The sequence below is a fragment of the Phascolarctos cinereus genome, unplaced genomic scaffold (genome assembly GCF_003287225.1).
Source record: "Phascolarctos cinereus isolate Bilbo 61053 unplaced genomic scaffold, phaCin_HiC Scaffold_4;HRSCAF=312, whole genome shotgun sequence".
NCBI classification, from domain to species: Eukaryota; Metazoa; Chordata; class Mammalia; order Diprotodontia; family Phascolarctidae; genus Phascolarctos; species Phascolarctos cinereus.
This window is the reverse complement of record NW_027555847.1, coordinates 136,930,237-136,956,433: the sequence shown is the minus strand read 5'-3', so window position 1 is coordinate 136,956,433 and position 26,197 is coordinate 136,930,237. Positions and strand designations below refer to the sequence as shown.

At 40.8% G+C, this 26,197-nt stretch overlaps 1 protein-coding gene across 3 annotated transcripts in view; it reads left to right on the top strand.

The window, feature by feature from the left end:
* Positions 1–26,197, top strand: part of ZSCAN10 (zinc finger and SCAN domain containing 10) — a 128,926-nt gene that overhangs the window by 19,178 nt on the left and 83,551 nt on the right. The window lies entirely within an intron of this gene.

Genomic DNA, 26,197 nt, shown 5'->3' with positions numbered 1-26,197 from the left:
CAACCTGAATTTTTAATTTTAACAAAAGAATTTTGTTGAATCACGTAATAATAACTAACATTTATAAAGCACTTCATAGTTTGCAAAGTGCTTTACGTACATTTTCTTGTTTAAGCCACACAAAAATAGGTAGATACTATTACTGATGCAAGGTGTGTGTCTTTTTTTTTTTAATCTCCATTTTAGAGAGAAGGACACTGAGGTTCAGAGAGGCTGAGTAAATTGTCAGCACTCCTATAGCTACTAAATGACTTAGCTGTGACTCAAACTCAGTACTCTTTCTACTGTACCTTGCTACCTCCCCTCTTGCAGATGGTCTTCCCATAATTATTCCTACCCTGTGAGGGGAAGAATGGAACTGCTTCTTGTTGGACATCCCCCCGCAAAACCCATGCTGCTTTAGAATATATAATTGAAGACCATGAGACATTAAGAGCTGGACTATCATGGCCCCTAGCTCCCGACTCTGAAAGCTGCCCCCATCACTCCCACACAAAATTTAGGGAAACCCTCTTTCCTGACTTCTCTGGCAAAGCTGAACTACTAAGGGTCCAATACCTAAAAAGTGAAAGACAAGCTACACTAATGAAATCATAGGTTTTATGAAGTTCTGAAGTGCAGTAATTAAGCATTAATAGTAAGCTGCAACCTTAACCATGACATCTTCTGGATTCCTCTCCGTCAACGGGACTTTGTATACCTCAACCTGACATGATATTCTGGCAATGTCAAAGGGACGAGATTTGGGACCCAACATCCCAAGCCAGCCAAACCAAGGATTTCTGTGGTCGACTATGTGGCACCAGCCACTGATTGCACAGCTCCTTTTGTGCATCTTCGTTCCCTTGGTATCTGTGTATAAATCCATGGTTGGTTCCTGTGCTGCACTGAAAATGGGGAACAGAATACATCAAAAAGGGGATGTCAGGATGATGACTCATGTCAATGATTTAGCCTAGAACTTCGTATCTAGTAATCAGTAATTGTGTGCAATCCCCAAGCCCTAGAGAAGTGGTGCCCAGTAGTGAGTCCTTTGATGACAATGGCAGACTTACTTAAGACAAGCAATAATTTTAATAGAATTTCATCTTGTGACAGAAGTGGTAACACAAACAACGATAGCAGGGGGCAGCTAGGTGACACAGTGGAAAGAGCTCCAGCCTTGGAGTTCCTAACTCCAAGGACCTGAGTTCAAATGTGGCCTCAGATACATGATACTTACTAGCCGTGTGACCCTAGGCAAGTCCCTTAACCCTCAATTGCCTCACCAAAAGAAAAATAAAGCAACAAAAAACCAAAAACAATAACAATAGCTAATGTTTGCATAGTGCTATGTGCCAAGAATTGTGCTAAGCGCTTTACTGGTATCTCATTTGCTCTTCATAGCAATCCTGGAAGGTAGCTACTATTATTCTCCTCATTTTGCAGATGAGAAAACTGAGGCAAATAGAGGTTAAGTGGCTAGCCCAGGGTCACACAGCTGATAGGTGTCTGAAGCCAAATTTGAATTCAGGTCTTTCTGACTCCAGGTCCTGCACTCTACCCACTGTGCCACCTAGCTGCTTACCATGTCCAGCGGTCCTCGCTATGTGCTTCTGTTAGTACTAGCCTGATTCAAAATGGCTGACCTTGACAGACCAAGCTGGTTTTTCCACCTGTCATTAATTTTCTGTCAATTGAATGTTTCACCTCATGCTATACACAGAAGTCATATTGTATTATTATATTTTTAATTCTATAATTTTTAAGAATGGATATGACTCCAAGGAAAAATGCAAGAGTTCACTGCTGTCAGAGATTGTGCAGGAGCTGATGGTGTGATGAAGTCAAGTGTTTCAAGGATCATTTTAAGTCCATAGGGAACAGAATCAGTTGCACCAAAGTACAAATGCAGAAACAGGAGAAAATGAAAAATACAAAGCAGTGACAAATTATTGCTGTAGAACATCTTATTAATATTCAGAAAACAAGCAAAGACCTTCAGAGGGATTTGGAAGCTGAATAGGTTGTTATTAATTCCTCTACAATGCTGCATAAGTTTCTCAAAATTGGAAAAACAGTGAGATATGGTTTTGTTTTTTTTTTAAAGTTGCTAACTGTTGCTAAGAATAAAAAACATGTGCCATGGCAGAATGCCAAGACTGGAGTACAGAAGATTTTTTTTTTGGGGGGGGATTTGCTAATGAAACTCACTTTTTCCACTCAAGGCTTTGCCAAAACGATTGCCAGAATAAGTCCAGGTAAACTTGCAAGATCTGAGTTTCTTCTTTAGACTGTAAAACATCCACCAAAAAACAGGTCTGAGTTTTTTTTTTACTTCTAGTAGGCCTGGAAGTCTTACCCTCATTGAGGAAAGGATGAACTCTCATAAATATATTGCTATACTAAGAAGCAGACTTATTCTGGAATTTATAGAAATTCCCACATGGAGTTGGAATACTGCAACATTTTCACCAAGCCACAAGTTACAAAAGGTTATGAAATTTAGACAAGAGATGGCAATAAACATGCTTCAGTGGACTGGGAACTTGCTTGATTTATTCAAGTCTAGAGACTTAGACTGTCAAAGGCATGTTTAATATCCTGTGTAATAAAATGTGCTTTCATGATGAAGAATTAAAGAATATGTGTCAAAATCTAGTGAATTCATGCCAAATCATGTAAAACAAGTGACTAGAATAAAAGGATATAATGCATCATAAAAGATTTTTAAAGCTGTGAAAAGTTGTAAGATTTTGAGGCAGCTAGATGGCACAGTGGATGGAGCATTGGCCCTGAAATCAGGAGGACCTGAGTTCAAATCCAGTCTCAGACCAAACACTTGACAATTACTAGCTGTGTGACCCTGGGCAAGTCACTTAACCCCAATTGCCTAAAAAAAAAAAGTTCTAAGATTTTCTGTCAAGGCCAATAAATTTTATTATTTTACTCTGTCTCAGTTAATTTCCACACCACTGCAGGTCTCATGTCCTGTTCTAGTCACCATGAGGCTTAAAATAAAGCAAGCCAAGTCTAGTATAGGTTGGCTGCCTAGACAGGTACCAAGGTAATGTCTGAGTCACCTTAGGAATGTTTTCTGTACCCTCAACTTCCTTCTTGTCCATTCCCTTCTTGACAAACTCCTGCCTTTCTCCCTTTCTTTTTTCTAAAACTTAAAGAAATGGAATCTGAAGACATTCTGACTTTATGACATGTTCTGCCTTTCTCCCAGAGTGGGTATGTGTATGTCTTAGTATATATGAGTGGAGCCTCAGAAGCATAAGAGAAAATGGCAGGGAGTTGGGGGGAGGAAGAGGGAGGATGATAACTGCATCACTTAATATATTCCTCTAGTAACCTGACCTGTTCAGAAGCTACTGAGATACTCACAAAGAAACACACAGAAAAAAGGATCCTCAAAAGGGACTCATGAAATAGATGGGTGCTAGCAAAGAACCGTATAAATAGACTCACAGCACAAGGATAGAAATGGAAAAGATACCAAGGAAGGGGGGAGGGGGTGGAAAGTAATGTGGTTCTGTTGAACTTTTAATTACATCAACATTCAGAGCCATTACTCAAAAGAAATTGCCCTACCAGGCCAGGGGAGTGGCTAATGCAAACCTAACAGAGAGGATTTAGGTTCTTTTTAGTGATTCTTTACAAAAAGCCTATGCCTAGGGATGTTACCAGAAGGGAGGCTACATTTACTACTAACTATTCTTGAGATTAATTATGTGCATGTAGCATCCCAAGGTCTGTTTAGAGCCCATCATCAGCTTTTAGCACCCAAACAGTGAGTAGATGACAAATAGGCTCAGAGAATGTTAAAATTAAAAGGGATCACAGAGATCATTTACCCTAATCCTCTCATTTTAGAGAATAAACACAGACCTCATAAACCCTATCTTCCAAGTCCTTAACAATGTCTGTCACTATCATTTAAATGTAATTTCTCCTTTTCAAAAATTGTATACCCCAAACTGTATACAACACTCTAAGTACATCAAAGTAAGGTTATAGATTTTGTGAATTACATCCTTGTTAAGAAAAAAAACCACCAATATTATGTTGAATTTTGTTGGGGGTGCAACTGTGCAAATTGGCTAATTTCAAAATCATAGTTTGTGATATGGTACAATCAAAATTTGGTTTTAAAAAATAGCAGCTCAGTGGCGCAGTGGATAGAGTACCACACCTGGAGGCAGGAAGATTTATCTTCCTGAGTTCAAATATGGCCCCAGATACTCACTAGCTATGTGACCCTGAGCAAGTCACTTAATCCTATTTGCCTTAGTTCCTCATCTTTAAAATGAGCTAGAGAAGGAAATGGCAAACCATTCCAGTATCTTTACCTAGAAAACTCACAATGGGGTCACAAAGTCAGATATGACTAAAAAAAAAACACTGAAAAACAAATGAACCACAATTATCAAAGTAAAATAATAGCTCTTATCGGATAAGGAAATGGCAAACCACTCCAGTATCTTTGCCAAAAAAAAAAAAAGCCCAGATGGGGTCACAAAGAGTCAGACTTAGCTTTTTCTTTTTTTTCTTTTTTTTTCCAGACAGTTGGGGTTAAGTGACTGGCCCAGGGTCACACAGCTAGTTAAGTGTCAAGTATTTGGTCAGAGGTTGGATTTGAACTCAGGTCTTCCTGACTTCAGGGCCAGCGTTCTATCCATTGCGCCACCTAGCTGCCCCCTACTTAGCTTTTTCTGCTCTATGTGTTGCCATTCAAAGATTTTGCTTAATTTAAAAAAAAAAAAGGTATGTAAACTGTCACAGATTTACTGGCTTAAGGAACTAAAACAGGATGGGCCTAAAAGAAATTGTGCTAAGGGCAGGTACTAATTTTAATGAAAACTCAAAGTAAGAGGTCTCTTCCAATTCTATACATATGCTATGACTTACATCACTGATATGGTCTTTTTTTGAAGCTACTGACATTGGAGTCATCAAATGTGTCACAGCTGTAACATGGGTAAAACTGATGGAAATTTTGCAGGCTGGGAAAACTGATAGGCTGATAGAACTGGAATGCAAGAAAGCCTGGGTTATACCCACAGGCACAGGGATACTTAGGGGAAATCCTCAAGGAATAACAGCCCATTTCCTACTTCTCCAACAATCCTAACCCTCCTGCCCCTTCTGGCCTCCTCCCTCAGCACACAAGTCTACATATACTCTTTTCACCTGTTGCCTCAGTTTCCCAAGTTGTCTCTGCAAGTCTTCCACCATCACCACTGCTTCCTCACCGCTCTCTGGGTGTTGCTCCTTCATTTGATCCTGAAGTTCTCCAGGAAGAACAGTTAGAAACTGCTCCAGCATCAGAAGTTCCAGGATCTGCTCTTTTGTGCGCATCTCTGGCCTCAGCCACCAGTGGCAAAGATCCCTAAGCTGGCTGTGGCCTTACATGGTCCATCTGTCTCCTGATAGCAGAAACCCCTGAAGCATTGGTGGAAAGTTTCTGGGCTAGTACCATCTACGATTAGGATGGACTTTTGTCTGTAAGAAGAATCTTCATGCAACTTCATTGTTAGAGTATCATTTTGTTCCTGCGAATGCAATATTTGAGAGCTCAGAATTCCAAATTCCCCTTTTTCTTTAGCCATTATCTGTCCCAGAAGATGACTTCACACAGCTGACTGAACTCTGGACCACATCAAGGTTCTTTGAGAATACTGGAGATCGAGAGCAATGAAAAACATCAGTAGGATATTTAAAAACCTTTCAGCTTCATCCACCAGGCCCACCCAAAGCTAAGAAATTTTTTTTTAAAAAACAGCATCTACTTAATATCCTGGTTATACTTTCTGTTCACATGTCACAGCTTATTGGAAAAGTTTTGAAAATTTATTTTTGGCTGAAATTTCCTTCTCATAAAAATTAAATTCTCAAGGGAATCCAGTGAGGGAAGAGACCAAGACAGGAAGGCTGGAGTTTTCAAAAACAGAGGTTCCCTTTTGTAAAGGGTAGTAAAAATGGAAAAGAAAAATCCTAGGAGGTAGCAAAGAGCACAGATTCCCTGGGACCCCTTTGAAAGATTACAAGAATAAAATGTTTGAGCTGAGAAAAGGCTTAGAAAAGCAAAACATAAGATATTTGAGCTTGAAGGGACCTTAGAGCTACAACCTTCCCATATTACAGATGAAGAAACTAAGGCCCATAAGGAGAAGTCACTTGCACAGTGTAAGTTAGCCACAGGGCTAGGTTCAGTCCGGGATGTTTCCTAGAAGCCTCTGTAGGAAATTCCTCTTCTCACCCGGAATACTAATTCTGTTTAATAGCCACAGCAGCAGGTCACATTTTAAGGATCACAGGATGTTTTCTTGCAACCCGAGAAGATGGGCAGTGGAAGTATAACTCTCCCCATATTCCAGGTAAGAAAACTGAAGCCCAGATTAGAGGCCAGGGCCCAACTACCAGTTATGGACAGTGCTGGGAATCGAACCCCCGCGTCTTGGCTCCACAGTCCAGGGCTCCTCACTGCACCAGCCGCGCCGATCTCTGCGGGACCCCGGGCTTTGGGGGCAGCCTCCCCAAATCCCGACTCCGGTCACTTTCCTGTCTCCTGTCCCTCTCCCTGCCCCCCTCCACCTCGGCCAGGTGTGGGCTCAGATGCAGAAGCTAGGGGGCCCAGGATTCTGCAGACTCGGGTGTTACGGGCAGCCCCTGACCGGCCCCAACCCCCCCGCCCCAGACAGTCACAAAGCTGCAGGTAGGGAAGGGTACCGGAAGCACCCTCTTCAGGGTCTCCACCCCAAAGCCCAGGACCACTCTAGGCTAATGGGAGGTCCTCTCATCTCAGTGGTTTGACCAGGAGCCACCTGGTCCTAGAGGTAGGAGGAGGGAACTGTCACACGACTCTGGAGATCCCAGAATCAGACTCTTGGAGCTGGAAGGGGACCTCAGAGCCGGTCTAGTCCAAGCTGTAACTGAACAAAAATGCCCCAATAAGTGGTCGCCTGGCCATTGTTTGAAGAGCTCCAGCCACGGGCCGCCAAAAATCTGCCTCTCTGCAACTTGCATTCTTTTTGCCAAAATTTATTAAAAATGTGTTGGTTTAAAGAGATCAAAGAAGAAAAAGGGCCCATATGTAGAAAAATATTTATAGATTTTTTGTGTGTGTGTGGTGGTTATAGAATTGGAAAACAGAGGGAGTGCCCATCGGTTGGGGAAATGGCTGAATGAGTTATGGCATATGAATATAATGAATGATGGAAATAATTTCTCTTTCATCTGAACTTTCTTGGCACTGAGTGCTTACCTCTCTTAAACATTCATCTCTCTACTTTGTTTTTGTACATCTCTCTTTGTTTCCTGAGGACAGGTCCCTGGCCTACTCTTTCTCTGCCATCCCCAGATTGAGCTCTCCGAGGGTAGGAGCTAGGTCCATTCCTCCTGTTTCAGAGCCAAGCACAAAGGAATTCGATCCGGCAAAGAATGGTCCAGCTGAGGGCACTGCACCCCCCACCATTACTAATGACGCTGATGTTCGCAGCAGCAGATTGTAGGGGGTTAGAAGAGAAGGGACAGGCTTAGGAATGGGAGAAGTGAGTCAGGATCTTGCAAAATCTCACAACGTACATCCTCTTCCCATTTAGCAGTTTCCCAAGAATAGCCAGCATTCATATAGCGCTTTAAGGTTTGCAAAGCATTTCACATGTAACATGTATGTGCTATTATCCCTATATTGCTGATCAGTGTGTCTTAAGATCTCGGTCCTACAAGGTCCCGCTTTCCCCAGTGTGGTTGTCGTGGCGACTAAAGTGAAAATAAGATCTATTGCAGTAGGGGCAGGGTCGGTTGGGTAGGCTAGGTCAGCGGTAGGAAAGCGACGTCCATGATTGGCCGGCAGGAGACCCTAAGGAATAGGATCAGGTGGCCTATAAGACAGTGCAGACCCCTCCTCCCTATGATTGGCTGAGAATAGTTTTGACAAGGCTTTAAGTGAGGCCTCTCACCTAGCTCAGTTGCCCTTGATAATCTTTACTCCTGGGCACCCTCCAGGACAGGAACGAATACACACACAGACACACACACCCCTGGGAAAGGCACAGGGAAACAAGGCATGGAGAAAGAGACAAAACAGTCCTGTCACATACTCTAGTGTACTGGAAAGGCTAGCTTGGTTCAAGTGTCACCTTTTACACTCAACTTTTCCTGATATGTCTAGCTGCAAATGCTTAGATAACTTTGCAAGTCACTGGTAGCCAAACCTGACAGGTTGCGATGTAACGGCACCTCCCACCAGTTCCTCCAACCACTGTCCATCTGCTGAGAGACACCCCAGCACCCCTCTTCCCGAGCTCTGAGTCCCATCTGCCTACTGAATGCCACTGGGGATCTCCTTAGAGCAGCTCACAGTCCCACCTTCACCTCTGCTTAGATGGACCCCAGGACCCCCTCCCCATTCTGAGCAACTCTGAGACCCGCTCTCTCCACTAAGACACACAGCCTGGCCCTTTTGAAGCCACAGACAGCACTGCCCAGCTCTGATGCAGAACCGGCACCCCGCAGGAGCCGCTGGGAGCCCAGTCTCTTGTCACCACCTCCTGGAACCTGTACACCTCCTCAAAGATCCAGAGTGCCTCCCACCTGAGATTGCGAAGCAGTCAGCCCAGCTGTGTGCTGGTAAATGTTTAACAACCAGATGATCAACTGGAAAAAATATGTGCCCATGACAAACTTCTAAGTTTAATTTGCATTATTAATATTTTCTCCATCATTTTCTTTAGTCTAGATAATCAACAAAACAATAAACCAGTCAGTCCCTGATTTGTAGAGTTTACACAGGTATAAATACTCACACTGAAAATTTAACAATTAGAAGTTTGGCCACTAACTTTTTAGTGAATCCCTAGGATTTGCCGAGTCTATCATCAAATTATCTGCAGAGAGAGAGTCTTATTACCTCATTGCCCATTCTGATTCCTTCGATTTCTCTTTATTTTATTGCTATTACTAGCATTTCTAATACAATATTGAATACTATTAGTGATAATGAATATACTTATTTCCCTCCTGATCTTATTGGGAAACTTCTAATTGTTAAATTAAAACAACTTTGAGACATCATATTCACACCTGTCAGATTGGTTAAAATAATAGAAGGGGGAAATGACAAATGCTGGAGGGGATGTGGAAAAATTGGGACACTAATCACTAATCACTAACAATCCAGAATTACGCCCAAAGAATTATGAAACCGTATATATCCTTTGACCCAGCAATATCACTATTAAGTCTGTTTCCCAAGGTACTCAGAGAAAAAGGAAAAGAGCCTATATGTCCTAAAATATTTATAGCAGCTCTCTTTGTGTTGGCAAAGAACTAGAAAGTAAGGGATTGCTCATTAGTTGGGAAATGGCCATGATTGTGATGAAATACTATGGTGCTATAAGAAAGGATGAATTAGTTGATTTTATTTGCTTTTTTTGAGGGGGTGAGGCAGTTGGGGTTAAGTAACTTCCCCAGGGTCACACAGCTAGTAAGTGTCAGGTGTCTGAGGCCAGATTTGAACTCAGGTCCTACCTGATTCCAAGGCCGGAGCTCTACCCACTGCACCACCTAGCTATCCCTGAGTTAGTTGATTTAGAACAACATGGAGAGACTTACGTGAAATAATGAAAAGTGAGCAGAACCAAGAGAACATTATATATACTAACAGCAATATTGTTTGAAGAATAATTGTGAACAACCAAGTTATTCTGAGTACTATGAATACATAAACCAACTGTAAAGGACCTGTTACGGAAGATGCTATCCACCTCCAGAGAAAGAACTGATAAAGAGAAGTATGCATAGTTTAGTTTTACATAAATATATAAATCTGTTTCAAATGGTGGCCTTCTCCAGTGCAAGGTGAGAAGAAAAGGAGGAAAGTTCTGAACTTAAAATGTAATTTTAAAAAATTTAATTAAAAGGAAAATTAAAAATTTATTCTAGAGCTGTCTCCAGCACACTCCAGCTAGCCCCTTGGAGGGCTGTTCATCCTGCTGAGACGCACAGGACTCTTTCCCAATGCAAGGCTCAGCACCACCCACAAGCTGGCATAGAACCCTGGCACTGCCCACGCCACTCAGAACCCTTGCCATCTGCTCACCCTAGATCCTGGCACTGCACCTGAGACCTCTGACCACCCATCAATATGGACCCCAGAACCAGTACTAGCAGCCACTCTGATCACCTTCCCCCATAGAGAAGAACCTGGGCCCCCTCACAGTAGCTGCCCATCCCAGTGAAGACTGAACCCAAGACTCCTCCTCAGCAGTGAGTCCCTGCTACTACTCATTCACTACTGCCTTAGCAGACCTAAGCACAAATTGGCTTCTAGGCCACTCTATTCTCTCCCTTCACCCCAAACACACATTCCCCTCAGCATCAATTTGGCAAACTGCTCACTCAATGACTAAGGTGCCTGCACCAGCCCTCCTCTCCTCTGGACAACAGGATACCAACCTGCAGTCACTCAGAGCTCCACCCACAGGGACAACACCACCGACCAGAGATGTCAGATTTGGTCATGGCCTTCACCTTAGCCAGGAACACAGCAGCCACACTGTGGCAGAGAAAGATAACCTAGATATCCTTGCCACCCTGGGACTTCGAGCTGCAGTAGTTGTCTCCAGGTCCCCACCTGCTTCCACCACCTTTGCTGGGCCCCAGGGAAGCAGAAGGGGGAAGGGAGTTCTTTATCTCCCCTGGCCTCTCAGCCTTCTAGGTATGATCCTTAGCTAGAAAAGATTCCTTCCTAGTAAGGGCTAGGCCTGGATTTAGAAATCCCTGGCAGATCTGCACACCTGGTAGTATGTAAATGAAAAGCATATCATCTGATGAAATGCACACCACTTGCTAATCTCTTGAAGTTGCTTATCACTTATACACAATTGCTGATCACACATTGCACACCCGACTGATCAGGTCCACAGTCTCTGACCTGAACCCCAGGACTGCTTTGCCACCACTAGGACATTTGCCCATCCTCTATCTCAAACCCTGACCCTGGGATCCCTCTGTGGAGCCTGGAAGCCAAGCCTATCTGCCTGAGACTCACAAGGCACTTCCCAACAGCTACTCAAGCCCTGCCACTGACAACAACCCCAGAATTCAAGGCAGGAGCATCTCTCTGCCATGCCACTGAAAAGAACCCCAGGACCCTGGTCTTCAGGAGGTCAGAGCCTCTCCAAACAGATTACATGGGATCTGGGACTAATATCTACTAGGAGCACCCAGCCTGAGGTCCTCCAAACCTCTGCCAACATTGATCCAGAGATCCTATCTGCGTAGCCGGGATGCTCGCTCACCTGTTGTCTAGACCAGAGACCACACAGCAGCCCAGAGTATCCCCTCCCACCTGGCTGAGTTGGACTTGGGCTCCACAGCTGCAGCCTGGAGCTTCATGCACACAGCCTGACACCCCCCACAAAGATTCCCTCCTCAGCAGCCTGGAGCAGTCACATCCACCTGCTGGCAGGGGACCCCAGGACCCTATAGCCAGTGGTGTTCTAGAGCTAGCTCATATAGGCTTTTAAAACATTCCTAAATTTTTGGTGTGAGCATTTATACCTTGGAAGTAAGCAAATTCTACAAATCAGGGCTTGATTTATTATTTTCTTGATTGTCTAGACTTAAAGATTTTTGGAAAGCTGGTTGCTAAACATTTACCAACACACCCCTGTCCATAGCCTATCTAAGCACCAGTCGGGCATCTCATTCCCACCCTCAACCCATAGCTACCACTAGGAAATCTGCTCACCCACTGACTCTCGGGGATTGCTCCAGACACTGGGGAGGAGACAACTTTGGATTAAATGCCTTTGAAGACTGTTTCTAGCTTTGAGTTGCATAACTCTAGGAACCTAGAATACATTTTGACTCGATATAAGGTATATTTTTCTAACAATTAGAGCTATACTGTGTAATCAGAATGGGCTATTTTTTTTATTAATTTATTTTTAGTTTTCAACAATCACTTTCAAAAGCTTTGAGTTTTAAATTTTTCTGCCCCTTCCTCCTCCCTCCCTCCTCAAGATGGCACACAATCTGATATAGGCTCTACATATACATTCCTATTAAACATATTTTCACGTTAGTGATGTTATAAGGAAGAATTAGAACCAATAGGAGGAACCACAAGAAAGAAGAAAGAAGACAAAATAGAAGGGAAAAAAAGAGCAAATAGTATGCTTTGATCTGCATTCCAACTCCATAGTTCTTTCTTTGGATGTGAATAGCATTTTCCATCATGAGACTTTTGGAGATGTCTTAGATCCTTGCATTGCTGAGAAGGGCAAAGTCTGTCAAAGGTAGCCATCACACAACATGGCTGTTACCATGTGCAACATTTTCCTGGTTCTGCTTACTTCACTCAGCATCTGTCCATACAAGTCTTTCCAGGTTTTTCTGAAGTCTGCCTGCTCATCATTTCTTTTTTAAAAATTTTTAATAAATTTATTTTGAATTATCAGCAATCACTGCCATAAGCTTTTGAGTTTTAAATTTTTCTCCCCCTCTCTCCCCACCTCCCCCCCACAAGATGGCACACAATCTGATATAGGCTATACATATATATTCCTATTAAACATATTTTCACATTAGTGATGTTGTAGGTAAGAATTAGAACTAATAGGAGGAACCACAAGAAAGAGGAAAGAAAACACAACACAAGAAAAAAAAATAGCAAATAGTATGCTTTGATCTGCATTCACACTCCATAGTTCTTTCTTTGGATGTGGATAGCATTTTCCATCATCAGGCCTTTGTAGATGTCTTAGATCCTTTTCATATGACTATAAATGGCTTTAATTTCTTCATCTGAGAACTGCCTGTTCATATCCTTTGACCATTTATCAATTGGGGAATGACTTTTATTCTTATAAATTTGACTTAATTCTTTATATATTTTAGAAATGAGGCCTTTATCAGAGACACTGGTTGTAAAAATTCTTTCCCAGTTTTCTACTTCCCTCCTAATCTTGGTTGCATTGGCTTTGTACAAAAACTTTTCAATTTGATATAATCAAAGTTATCCATTTTGTATTTCATAATGTTCTCTATCTCCTGTTTGTTCACAAATTCTTCTGTTCTGTATAAATCTGACAGGTAAACTATTCCTTGCTTTCCCAGTTTGCTTATAGTATCAGCCTTTATATCTAAATCATGAACCCATTTTGACTTTATTTTGGTATATGGTGTGAGATTTTGGTCTATGCCTAGTTTCTGCCATACTGTTTTCCAGTTTTCCAGCGGTTTTTTCAAAGAGTGGTTCTTACCCAGAAGCTGGGGTCTTTGGGTTTATCAAATAGTAGATTACTATAGTCATTGACTACTGTGTCTTGCATATCTAACCTATTCCACTGATCTACCACTCTATTTCTTAGCCAGTACCAAGTAGTTTTGATGATTGCTGCTTTATAATACAATTTAAGATCTGGAATGGCTAGGTTCCCTTCCCCTGCATTTCTTTTCATTAGTTCCCTTGATATTCTGGACATTTTGGTATTCCAAATGAATCTTCTTATTATTTTTTCTAGCTCTATAAAATAATTTTTGGTAGTGTGATTGGTATGGCACTGAATAAGTAAATTAGCTTAGGTAGAATTGTCATTTTTATTGTATTAGCTCAGCCTACCCATTAGCAACTGGTGTTTTTCTGGTTATTTAGATCTGGCTTTATTTGTGTGAAAAGTGTTTTATAATTGTGTTCATATAGTTCCTGGGTTTGTTTTGGTAGGTAGACTCCTAAATATTTTATAATGTCTACAGTAACTTTAAATGGAATTTCTCTTTCTATCTCTTGCTGTTGGGCTTTGTTGGTAATATATAGAAATGCTGATGATTTATGTGGGTTTATTTTATAGCCTGCAACTTTGCTGAAGTTGTTTATTATTTCAGGTAGTTTTTTACTTGATTCTCTAGGATTCTCTAAGTATATTATCATATCATCTGCAAAGAGTGATAGCTTTGTTTCTTCTTTGCCTATTTTAATACCTTCAATTTCTTTTTCTTCTCTTATTGCTAAAGCTAACGTTTCCAGTACTATATTGAACAACAGTAGTGGTAATGGACTTCCTTGTTTCACCCCTGATCTTATTGGAAATGCTTCTAGCTTGTCCGCATTGCATATAATGCTTGCTAAAGGTTTTAGGTAGATGCTACTTATCATTTTAAGGAAGACTCCTTTTATTCCTATGCTCTGTAATGTTTTTAATAGGAATGGGTGTTGTATTTTGTCAAAAGCTTTTTCTGCATCTATTAAAATGATCATATGGTTTCTGTTAGTTTTGTTGTTGATATGATCAATTATGCTGATAGTTTTCCTAATATTGAACCAGCCCTGCATTCCTGGTATAAATCCTACCTGCTCATAGTGTGTTATTCTTGTGATATATTACTGTAATCTTCTTGCTGGTGTTTTATTTTAAAATTTTGCATCTAGGGGCAATTAGGTTGCACAGTGGATAGAGCACTGGCCCTGGATTCAGGAGGATCTGAGTTCAAATCTGGCCTCAGACACATAACACTAGCTCAGACACATAACACTGTGACCTTGGGCAAGTTACTTAACCCCATTGGGTAGCCAAAAACATTTTTTGTTTTTGCATCTATATTCGTTAGGGAAATTAGTCTATAATTTTCTTTCTCTGTTTTGACTATTCCTGGTTTATCAGCACCATATTTGTATCATAAAAAGAATTTGGTAAGACTCCTTCTTTGCCTATTTTCTCAATTAGTCTATATGGTATTGGAATTAATTATTCTTTAAATGTTTGCTAAAATTCGCTTGTAAATCCATCTGGCCCTAGAGATTTTTTCCTAGGGAGTTATTGATGGCTTGTTCAATTTCTTTTTCTGAGATGCAGTTATTTAAGTATTTTACTGCCTCTTCTGTTAATCTGGGCAATGTGTATTTTTGTAAATATTCATCCATTTCTCTAAGATTGTCAAATTTATTGGCATACAGTTAGGCAAAATAGTTCCTAATTATTATTTTAATTTCCTCTTCATTGGTGGTGGATTCACCCTTTTCATTTTTGATACTGGTAATTTGGTTTTCTTCTTTTTTTTAAATTAAATTAACCAAAGGTTTATCTATTTTATTGTTTTTTTTTTCTCATAAAACCAACTCATAGTTTTATTTGTTAGTTCAATAGTTTTCTTAATTCCAATTTTATTGCTCTCTCCTTTGGTTTTCAGTATTTCTAATTTGATATTTAATTGAGGATTTTTAATTTGTTCTTTTTCTAGTTGTTTTAGTTGCATCCCCTATTCTTTGATCTCCTCTTTCTTTATTTTATTCATGTAAGCATTTAGAGATACAAAACTTCACCTAAGAACTACTTTTGCTGAATCCTGTAAGTTTTGGTATGTTGTCTCATTATTGTCATTCTCTTGAGTGAAGTTATTGTTTCTATGATTTGTTGGTTGGCCCATTCATTCTTTAGGATTAGATTATTTAGTTTCCAATTAATTTTTAGTCTGTCTTTCCATGGCCCTTTATTACATATAAATTTTATTGCATCATGATCTCAAAAGGATGCATTTGATATTTATGCCTTTTTGCAGAGGTTTTTATGTCCTAGTACATGGTCAATTTTTGTGTATGTGCCGTTACCACCAAGAAAAAGTATATTCCTTTCTATCCCCATTCAGTTTTCTCCAGAGGTCTAGCATAGCTAACTTTTCTAAAATTCTGTTCACCTCCTTAACTTTTTTCTTGTTTATTTTGTGGTTAGATTTATCTAGTTTGGGGGGGGGGGGGGTTGAGATCCCCCACTAGTATAGTTTTGCTGTCCATTTCTTCCTGTAACTCCCTGAACATCTCCTCTAAGAATTAGGATGTTATACCACTTGGTGCATATATGTTTAGTAATGATATTACTTCATTGTCTGTGGTGCCTTTTAGCAGGATGTAGTTTCCTTCCTTATCTCTTTTAATAAGATCTATTTTTGCTTTTACTTTGTTTGAGATCAGGATTGCTACCCCTGCTTTTTTTTCCTTCAGCTGAAGCATAATATATTCTACTTTACCCTATGTGGGTCTCTTTGTTTCAAATGTGTTTCCTGTAAAAAACGTATTGTAGGATTATGTTTTTTAATCCATTCTGCTATCTGCTTCTGTTTTAAGGGAGAGTTCACCCCATTCACATTCATAGTTATGCTTACTATCTGTGTCTTTCTCTCCATCCTATTTCCCCCCTGTTCGTGCTTTTCTTTCTCCTTTCTCCCTTTCCCTCCTCATTAGTATTTTGCCTTTGACTACCATCTCCCTCAGTCCCCCCTCCCTTCTATTAGCCTCCTCCCTTTTCTTCCCCTTTACCTTTACTACTTCTTCCCTCTCTTTTATTCCCCTCCCTTTTCTTTCCCTTTTTTCCCTCCTACTGCCTGCAGGGCAAGTTAAATTTCTATACCTAACTGATTATGTTATTCCCTCCTTGAGGCAAATCTGATGAGAGTAAGGTTCAAACAATGCTCTTCTCCCTCCCTTCTTTCCCTGTACTGTAATAGGTTTTTGTGCCTTGTCCTGTAACATAATTCACTCTTGTCTGCCTCCTCCTTTCCTTTTCTCCCAGTACAATCCCTTAATTAGATCCAATTAATCCACTTATTTAGATCCATTTAACCCACTTAATTAGATTTTTTTATCATTACATCAAAGTCAACTTTTACCCATCCTTTCTATCTATGTATACTCCTTTAAAATGGTGTAATAACAATACAGTTCTCAAGAGTTACAAGTGTCATCTTCCCTTTGTAGGGATGTAAATATGTTGCCCTTATTAATAACATGTTGTTTTTATTTCTGTCCTGTTTACCTTTTTATGTCTCTCTTGAGTCTTGTATTTGAAGATCAAATTTTCTGTTGAGCTCTGGTCTTTTTATCAGGAAGGTTTGGAAGTCCCCTGTTTTGTTGAACATCCATCTCCTCCCCTGAAAGATTATGCTTATATTTGCTGAGTAGTTGATCCTTGGTTGTAATTCAAGCTCCTTTGCCTTATGTAATATCATATTCCATGCCCTACAGTCTTTCGATGTAGAAGCTGCAAGGTCCTGCATAATCCTGACTGTGGTTCCGTGGTATTTAAATTGTTTCTTTCTGGCTGCTTGCAGTATCTTCTCTTTGACCTGATAATTTTGCAATTTGGCCTCTATATTCCTTGGCATTTTCAACTTGAGATCTCTTTCAGGAGGTGATTAGTGGAATCTTTCCATGGCTATTTTACCCTTTGGTTCTAGGAACTCAGGACAGTTTTCCTTGATGATTTCCTGAAAGATGCTGTCCAGGCTTTTTTTTTTTTAATCATGGTCTTCAGGTAGACCAATAATTTTTAAAACTCTCCTGGATCTGTTTTCCAGGTCAGTTGTTTTACCAATGAGGTATTTTACCTTTTCATCCATTTTTTCATTCTTTTGTTTCTGTTTGACTGATTCTCACTCTCTCATAGAGTCATTAGCTTCCACTTGCCCAATTCTGATTTTTAACAAATTATTTTCTTCTATTAGATTTTGTACTTCCTTTTCCATTTGGCCTATCTTATTATTTTAAGGAGTTCTCAGTGAGTTTTTGTGCCTCCTTTTCCATTTGGCCAATTCTGCTTTTTAAGGAGTTGTTTTCTTCAGTGTACTTTTTTTCTAGTTGGCCAATTGTATTTTTTAAGGACTTGTTTTCTGCAATTAATTTTTGTCCTTCCTTTTCCAAGCTATTGACTCTCTTCTACATACCTCCCATTTCTTTTCCCAATTTATTTCTACCTCTCTTGTTTGACTTTTAAAATCTTCCTTTAGCTCTTCCAAGAAGGCTTTTTGGGTTTCAGTCCCTATAATAAGCCTCTATAGTACATTTCTTTTTGCTCATGGTGTCTGCTTATTTCCTGAACTTTAAAAAAAATTGAGCTCTCCTGTTGGGGAGCACAGGGCACTGACCCAAGCTTCTTGTGCTTCAAGCCTGGGGCCTGGTCACTGGCTTTGTGTACTAGGGCCTCAGATGCTGGCAGTTGGAGGCTGTAGCATTCTGGCAGCTTACCTGGTGTTGGGCTAGAATCAGCAACACTGGAGCTCTAGGGGTAGGGATGGGGAATCTGGCCCCCTGGAGGGTGCCTTCTCACCCAGGCCTTTCACATCTTTCTTTGGCTCCTTGCAGATGGATATTTCACAGCTGCAGGATGTTTCTCAGCCTGGAGCTTTCCCTCTTGGAGTTGTGCTTCCCAGAGTTTTGCTGAGCCACTGGGAGACTTGGCTGTAGTACGTGGTGGTTTTCCAAGCCAGTTTCCACTGGTTCCCCTGCCCATACTGAGGTACTCAAGGGTCCCTGTGTTGAGGCTTGCCTGTTCCACCACCTTGGGTTCAGGATCTCCCCCTGGTATGCTGAGGTGAGGCTTTCCACTAGCTTGCTGGGACATCTCCCATTCTGTACTGCTCCTCCTCCCCTGGAGCAAGAGGGGCCTTTCCCGTTAATCCCCCAAGCTTCCTGTGCTACAGGACTATTGCACACCATTCTTCTGCTGGTTTAGCTGTTCCAGGGCTTTTCCTGGGGTGATATTTTCTGGGCTTTCAGAGGTTAACAAGGTAGGGTAAGAGTGACCTACTTCTTACTCCACCACCTTGGCTCCCAGAAGTGGAACTCCTCAGAATGGGCTGTTTAAAGAGGTCTTGGAGGACCCCATTACTGAGACTGGCAAGCAGAAAATGTAGAGGGGATTCCTTTCTGCTCAGAAAGTAGGGGTTAAATCCCATTCAACAAGCATTTGTTAAGCGTCTATTCTGTGTAATCCACTGTGTTAGATAATGGGAATACAAAGGTAAAAATCTCTGAACTCAAGGAGTTCACATTCTCTTTGAGAAAATAGAGACAAATGAAGCTGGTAAGTATATATCTGAAATTTCAAGTCCTGACCACTAGATACCACCCCACACTCCTCTCAAATGGCTTCTGAGGTCCCTTCCAGCCTTGAGGAGATGATAATAATGGTAATAATAAAATAACAATAATAACAACAACAACAACAATAATGAGTGTTTGAATAGTATCTATTGTGTAAAACCAGGTACTTCACAATACTTATTACCTCATTTGATCCTCACAACAACCCTGGGAGATGGCTGCTATTATCTATGCCCTTTTTACAATTGAGGAAACTGAGGCTGACAGAGGTTAAATAACTTGTCCAGGTTCACACAGCTAGTAAGTTTCTGAGGCTGGAATTGAACTCAGGTCTGCCCAGGTTCTAAGTTTCTACATTTCAGGCAAAGCTGCCTCTTTCCTGGCTGGACTTTCTTGGCTCTGTAGGTCCCAGAATAGGGAGAACTTCTAAAACAACAACAACAATTCTTGCTTAACTTCATGGAATGTGAGCCTCTGGCATCGTGGGAAGTACTGTAACTCTCTCTGATTGTTCCTGTGTCTTAACTGACAGGACAATCAGTCGCCTCCTTGCATCTATTTTGTAGGCTACTAACACAAAAAAAATTAGATTGCAAGATCCAAGAGGGCAGGGACTATGTCTAATTCTTTGTATCACCCTTGCCATTCACCACAGAGCTTTGCACATGCGGATATTAACAGACATCAGAGAATAAGGATCACCGATTTAGAGCTGGAAGGGAACTTGAAGGTTATTTACTCCAACTCCCTTGTTTTAAAGATGGGCAAAACCAAGGGCATAATTGTCTAGGGGTTTGCCCAAAATCACACAGGTACCAAGAAAAAGATCTGGACCCTAAACTTCTTGTTCTCTTTCCACTTTGCCGTACTAACTGGGGGAAAGGGAATAAGAAGGGAAGGATGGCGTATGCTTGCTAGAAGTGCCTAACACTAATAACTGTGCTATCTTTATGGAAAAGACATATCCATTTTGTAAACCATAAAGCATTCTGTACATGTGTTACAGTTGTTGTTAGGATGGTGATTTTGCAATAATTTAAAAGAACTTCGGTTTGGCAAGCAGTATAGCAAAGTGGAAGGAAAGGAGTTTTTTGTGTGTAAGAGTAATGAAAAAAGGGTTAGGCAGTGGTTTCCGGGCTTTAATGTGCTTGGAAAACTCACTGGATACATTGGAAAGTGTCCAGCTGCAGAGCAGAACATTTGCTAGATAGCCTTTTATGGAACTATGGTCATCCACCCTTCCTTGCTTTCTGTAGATGGACAAGATTGTTGTCACATAAGGCTAGGGTGACTTGGGCCAGCAGAGAACAAGCAGAGAAGCCAGGTAGTGAGCACTCTGAGACGTAGCTCACCTACAAGGTTACCAGAGAGATAGTGGGAGACAGTGGGAAGGAGTGCTGAACTTGAAGTCAGAAGCCTGGGCTCAAATCTGAGGTCTACTTATTAGCTATGTAATTGTGGGCAAGTCATTTTCCCTCTCTAAGCCACAGTTTTCTTATTTGTAAAATGGAAATAATAATACATTCATTACCTACCCCCATGGGGTTATTGTGAAGAAAACATTTTGTAAACTGCTATAGAAATGTGAGTAATTATAATTAAATGCTTGGGGTTACAGGCAGATGAATTATGGAAATTCCACTTCCTTCTTAAGCTCTACCTATTTCCTGGGATTAATTAATAGTAACATTCATATAGTGCTTACTGTGTGCCAAGCATTGTACTAAGCACTTAACAGTTATCTCATTTGATACTCACAACAACCCTGGCAAGTAGGTGCTATTTTTATCCCCATTTTACAGATGAGGAAACTGAAGGAAGCAGAGTTACCAACTCACCCAAAGTCACACAGCTAGTTCTATCCATTTACCACCTAGGTATCCCACAAATCTGAACTGTACCTTTGATCCCCCTCAGGTCTGCCCATGGTTATGACAATAGTTGGTAGAAACAGGACTGGAGAAGTTGTGTGATTTAGTAAAACTGACTTTGGAGGCAAAACACCTTGGTTTCAATCTTGACTGCTCCTTACTATCTGTGATAAGATAGTAAGAGCAAATTGTTTAAACCCTGCAGGCCTCAGTTTCTTCATCTGTAAAGTAAAGTTGTTGGATGAAATGATTTCTAAGATTCCTTACAGCTCTAGATCCTAAGTCCTATCATCTGACTCCAACTCCAAGTGCTTTATGCACTATATTATGCCCTGTGAAGGCAGCTGAGCTTGAAATTTGATTACACCATGCTACCCTGGACAAGTAGGCTGGAGCCTAGAGAGACTGAGTCTAAAGAAGAGGAGGAGTTGAAAGGCAACATTTAGAAATTTCTCTATTTCTTTTTATTTATTTTTTCCCCAATTTTATTAATTTATTGATTTATCAACAATCACTTCCATATGCTTTTGAGTTGAAAATTTTTCTCCCCCTTACTCCCCCCACCCTCCCCAAGACGGCGCACAATCTGATATAGGTTTTACATTTACATTCCTATTAAACATATTTTCACATTAGTGAAGTTTTAAGTAAAATTAAAAACAGTAGGAGGAACCATCAGAAAGATGAAACAAAACTCAACAGAAGGTAAAAATAAGTGATAGCTATTCGACTTCCATAGTTCTTTCTTTGGATGTGGACAGCATTTTCCATCCTGAGGCCTCTGGAGATGTCTTAGATCCTTGTAATGCTGAGAAGGGTTCAGTTTAACAATATTAGTCATTGCATAACATGGCTGTTATTGTGTACAAAGTCCTCTTGGTTCTGCTCACTTCACTCAGCATCAGACCGTAGAGGTCTTTCCAGGTTTTTCTGAAAATGATAAATGTTGGAGAAGATGTGGGAAAATTGGAATATTAATGCATTTTTTTGTTTTGTTTTGTTTTTAGGCAATTGGGGTTAAGTGACTTGCCCAGGGTCACACAGTTAGTAAGTGTCAAGTGTTTGGTCTGAGGCTGGATTTGAACTCAGGTCTTCCTGACTTCAGGGCCATTGCTCTATCCACTGTGCCACCTAGCTGCCCCTCTATTTCTTATTATTAGAAATATTAGAAATTAGAAATCCCATGAACTTTCCTCAAGACCCTATCATATTCTGGAAAGGTAATATAGCCCCTCCTGTTGGGAAGAGAATGTTTCACTTCAGGCCTCTTCCATGAATGGTGAAGACTTTCAGGGCAAATGTGCTCCCATGTTTTATAAGGGAATTATTGTACATTAAAATGTAGACAAACGAAACCACTATTAGCTTATGGATTGTACAAAATCAGATGTCAGGCAGGCTGGATTTGGCTCTCAAGGCCATGCTGATGTAGAAGATAGAGTCTAGTGCATGAACAGGATTGGCATAGGTTCAAATTTTATCTCTGATATTTGGCTAACTTTGAGACTGTTAGCAGATCACTTAGACTGTGAGCCACACTGATATCATGAGGGGATGGTGCAAATGACAGCAATGCCTGCTTCACAGCTTTGTCTGGGAGGCTCGAATGAGATGAAGGTTGGCAAAGGCCTTGCAAAACCTTTGAAGGGCTGAATGTGAGCATCATCAAAATCATCATCATCGCTGTTGTTTCTTTAACAAAGTGGTCATTACTTTCTGAAAGACAATTCGTTATTGTCCCCTTTCTTCTGACTTGTGGGATCATTTCTGTGTGCAAGGGCTTCTTCTGACTGTCCTATGGCTTTGTGGGTATAATGGAAAGCTTATGTGGCACAAGAGAGCAGGAGAACGTGGTCTTCTCAATGATGATGTTAAATGGGAAGGAGAGGAGGAAGAAGAAGGTGAACATAATCTTGCATAGATCGCTGTACTTAGCAACAGGAAAACCTGGGTTCAAATACAACCTCTGACACTCAAGATTTGTATTCTCTTGGGTAAGTGACCTCACCATTCTGAGTGTGCTTCATCATCTGTTAAGTAGTGATGAAAAATACTGGCATTTTCAAGCCTCATGGGGTTGTATGAAAGTATTTACAAACCTTAAAAAAGAGAAATTAGAAATCCCAAGGGAAGAAGAGATTCAGATCCACAGTGAGGAAACTGGCCAGAGTGAGATGATTATAATGATTCTTATTATAGTTAGAACTTACATAACATGTTCCTGGGCCATCTCTGGCCATCCTGATGTTTATATTGCCACTGGACCCAGATGTCTCCAGAGGAGAGTGAGGCTGGTGACTTTGCAGAGCCTTCCCTCACTTAAAATCAGTTCACTTGCAAGTCATGGCATCATCTTTCTCATGTCATGGTCATCTTCAAGAATGAAGGACAAAACGTATACACACACACACACATACACACACTTATACACACAGCATGTTAAGGGTTGCAAAGCACTTTATACACATTTTTCCCCCTGTGAGCTTCATAATTACCTTGTGGAAAGAGAGCCCAGCATGGTGGATAAGAAAGCCTGCCTTGTTCACAGGATCATAGATCCACCACTGGCATTGACTTCAAACGCCATCTAGTCCAGCTCTCCCTTCACACATATTATCTCATTTGATCCTCGTTATAACCTTATGAGATAGGTGCTATTATTGTCCCCATTTTACACTTCAGGAAACTGAGGCAGACAGAGGTTAAGTGGCTTACCCAGAGTCATACAACTGATAAGTGTCTGTGGTCAGATTTGAACTTGTCATCTTGGTTCTATCCATTGCCACACTTAGTTGCCTTGGAGATAGGAATAGAATAAGAGGGATGTATCTGACATAAAAAAAATGGATTGGTATGGGGGGGTGTGGGTGAGAAGAAGAGTAAGAATCTCTTATGTGATCTATAGATGGAGTGGAGGAACTGTCTCACAAGGTAAAGAGGATAGAGAGAGAATGATTTTTGCTATAGCCAATAATTTTAACATTCTATTAAAACCTGTGGTCCTATTTTTTTCAAGAAAGATGATTCCCCCTCCCCTACTGAAGTGTTCCGGATGACAAGATATCCTGCATTAATCAGTAAAATACATCTTTATTTGCTCCATTCTGAGAATCAAGGATTCACTGGTAAAATGCAGACTAGATAGCAGTGACACCTTGCAGACAGCTATACACCTGGCCAGTGGGTCAGTCTCCCATTCAGGGAGTTTTGAAGCAGGATTGCCTCCCTCTAAGGCTGCTACCACTCCAATAGACACATAGAGTTATATGTGAAGCTAGAGCTGGAAGAGACCATAGAGAAAGGGACATTAAAACTTAAAAGGTCAGATTTGTAAGGGACCTTAGAATATAGGCTGTTAGGACACCTTCCTTTCTCAACAGACAGGCAGGGGCACCACAGAGACAAACTTTGGAATCAGACACTTGCTTTGCTGCTTGGATTTACTTAAACTTTTTTCTTTGCAACAAGTGGCAGCCTATTTGTCTTGAGCCCTCTTCTCCCTGAAGTCCTACCTTCTACAGGAAGCCTTTCTCATCCCCCTCAATGCTAGTGCCTCCCCTCTGTTGACCATCTCTGATTTATATTGTGTGTGTCTTGTTTATGCATAGTTGTTTGCATGTTGTCTCCCCCCTTACACTGTGAACGCCTTGAAATCAGGAACTTTTTTATTTTTATTTTTTTACTTTCTTTTCATTGCTGCTACTTAGCACAGTGCCTGGCTCACAGGGGCTTGATAAATGCTTGTTGACTTGGTGGGAGGGGAGCAATACTAAGAAATGAATGCCAAAAGACATCAATAAAACAATACACATAAATATTATATACTCATACAATGTTTGGACTGGAAAGGGCCTCAGAGATCACATAGTCCAGCTTCATTATTTACAGAGAAGGAAGCTGACGTCCAGAGATAGTGTGTCTTGCCCAAAACTGCATCGCTGGCAACGCCTTGACCTCTCAGAACTATCAGTACTGCACCCTTTGAGCCAAGACCTCGAGGGACATGAGGGGTATTTCAGGCCACACAAATCTATCTCCAGGTATAGTGGCAGTTAGCTTAGTGACACCAGCACAGAAGAGTGGGAACTGCCCAGCCTGGACCCATTCTTTTCCAATGGCCTCTAAGTTATTAGCACAGTGCCTGGCACATAGTCGGCACTATATAAATCTTAGTTATTTCTATTGTTGCTATTATTTTTAAACTTCCTCTTCCATTTTTGTGGCTCCCTGTTCTCATTCTCTCTGGCAAATTCTAACATGTATTCAAGCCATTTTGCATGGTGATCTCTGATTAAGATCATATAAAATAAAAAAGGTCAGGAATCTGCCAAATAACTCAGTGTAACTCAATTTCACTTTAAGACTATAAATGAGAACAGGGTTTAAGTTTAAATTTTACCTCTGAAATGGCAAGTGGCTGTGTGACCCTGGCTGTGTACTTAACCTCTCAATGCTTTATGAAATTCTCTAAGACTGTAAATTACAGAATACTTGTCAATCTGCATTAGTAAAGGAAATTTCCTGTCTGAGAGTTCCCTATACTGATAAGATTCCAGGGCTACACAATACATAGATGTATGTGTATATGCACATGTATATATGTATATATGCACATGTGTGTATATCTAGTCATGACACATATATGTACATAGATGTACACATGTACATATTACTTTCCTAATAGCATACCAGTGTACCACATACTGTAAATGTTACCTCCATTTTACCTGTGGGGACACAAGTTTAAAAATATAAAATGTCTTACCCAAGGTCCTGCTGCTAGTAAATAAAGGAGCCAGCAGTCAAAGCATGGTTTGAACACCAAGTTCCATGCTCTTTTCCTTCCTGTATTATCCCCCAACTAAAAACATTGGGGTTTTTTCCACATTTGAGAGGGAGAGGTTCTTCAGATACAGGGAAAGCCAACTGGGAATGGGAAGCAAAAAGGGAAGCAGAAGAAACATCCTGAGGATGACCCACTTTTCTGGGGCCGAGACTCTGTAAAGCAGACGCTGCTGTCCAAGGTACAGACTTTTCTTGGAATTTCATCTCCAGTGTAATTCTCTGTCTGGACACCAGAGGGCAGACACATTGAAGGAGGCAAAAAGCAGCAGCAAGAGAAGACTGAGAAAGGGTAGGGGACTACATCTCTGTATGAGGCACTCTAGTGCAGTGGACAGTACAGAGGATAGTCAGAAGATTTCCCTTGGAGTCCTGAATGCAGTACTAGCTATTTGACTGGGGGTAAATAAGTCCTGAATTTTCTGCATCTGTAAAACAAGGATAGGGGCAGCTAGATGGCACAGTAGATAGAGCACTGGTCCTGCATTCAGGATGACCTGAGTTCAAATCCAGCCTCATACATATAATACTTAGTAGCTGCAAGTCACTTAACCCCATTGCCTAGCCAAAACAAACAAACAACAACAAAAAAAAACCAAGGATAATAATGCTTGTATTA